Source organism: Austrofundulus limnaeus, unplaced genomic scaffold, assembly GCF_001266775.1.
Source record: "Austrofundulus limnaeus strain Quisiro unplaced genomic scaffold, Austrofundulus_limnaeus-1.0 Scaffold1799, whole genome shotgun sequence".
Classification (NCBI taxonomy): domain Eukaryota; kingdom Metazoa; phylum Chordata; class Actinopteri; order Cyprinodontiformes; family Rivulidae; genus Austrofundulus; species Austrofundulus limnaeus.
In genome coordinates, this window is record NW_013954201.1 from 48,157 (window position 1) to 49,789 (window position 1,633).

Sequence of the window (1,633 nt, forward strand, 5' to 3'; positions counted from 1 at the left end):
TCCACTCTATGCTCCACTTCTCCACTCTATTCTCAGCCCAATTTAACATGGGATTATGAAGACGGAGCCAAGGAAAACCGAGAACCAATTGGGGWGAAGTAGTGTCAATAACAAAAAACTCACCCCTGCTGTGATGATTGCCAGAGATGATGACGTGAAGGTCCGATACTTTGTGCTTGATTAACGTCAATCTTTGTCCAGTAATTCCTGCCACGGATAAAGGCTGAGAGAGTGGGCTCACTGGAATCTTTAATTGTTCCACCAGGTCCCGGGAGATGAGACTCTGTTCTGCTCCTGAGTCCACTAGAGCTGACATTTGGAGTTTAGTTAGTCCAGAACAAATTAATGCAGGTAAAACAAGACGTGACACAGAGGAAGAGCATGAAGGACCCGACGAATGCCTCTGTCTTATCGGCGGGTCAGCCCTTTTCCCCGATTAGGGCAGTTGGCGACAAAGTGTCCCTTGGTTCCACAATATAAACATTCCTTAGCTAGAAATCGTTTTTGTTTTTCTTCAGGTGTTAGGTGTGTGCGTCCAACCTGCATGGGTTCCGGTTCCGACTCAGAAAACCCGCTGAAGTCTGATGGAGAGGGTACTTCAGGGATTCTCGAAAACACTGGCGTCTGGGATTTGTAGTTCTTCTGGTGATTACGGTCTCGAAGACGGTTGTCAATTTTAATGGCGAGGGCGATCAACTCGTCCAGATTTCTCGGTTCTTCACGGGTAGCAAGTTGGTCTTTTATCTGTTCAGAAAGAGAATCAGTAAAAACTCCTTTTAATGCTAGTTCGTCCCAGCCCGACTCCTCCGCTAAAATGCGGAAGTCAATAGAGTGATCAGTCACAGACTTTCTCCCTTGTTTTAAAGCGAGCAGACGTCTCGCTGCCTCCTCCTGCTGGAGAGGGTGATCAAACACACGTTTTAATTCTTGAATAAAGAATGGAGATGTAAGAGTGTCTATTGAGTGAGATGCCAGAAATGAATTGGCCCAACGTAGTGCTTTACCTTTTAATGTAGAGATTATGTATGATATCTTAGATGCAGAATTAGGAAACAAGGAAGGAGAACGGGCGATCGCCAGTTGGCATTGCAGAAGGAATCCTCCACAGTGGTCAGGATCTCCCTCAAAACATTGTGAGGGACGCAGGTCTGGTTCACGGGAGGCAGTAGCGGGGTTTGACCGCAAGGTGGCGGCATCTGCTAAGGGAGCAGGGGTAGGAGGAAAATTTGACAGTTTATGATCCAGAKAAACAAYTCGTTGACTGATATGATTTAAAGCATCATTAGTATTCTGTTGAAGTTGATACAAATGTTCCATAAGTTGATCATGATCTTTAAATTTCTGTTCTATATCCATGGCTCTGGGCTGYAGTTCTGTACCAACACCGCTCTTTGACATGTCTGGCCGGAGCAAACTATCAGGATTTCAAGGTAAGCCAAAGAAATTGCGGATTTGGTACAAAACATACAACAGAGAAGCAAAGTCAAAAAATAATTTCTTTTATTTACAGGTGCTGGGATGTCGAGGGATCGGGAGTGCTGAAAAAGGAAGGAGTCCAGGTGAGTTCTTGCGGGTAAGTATTTTGAATTGTAATCAGGAGGTAAGTATGGGTTTTTCTTACAGTGATGAATGA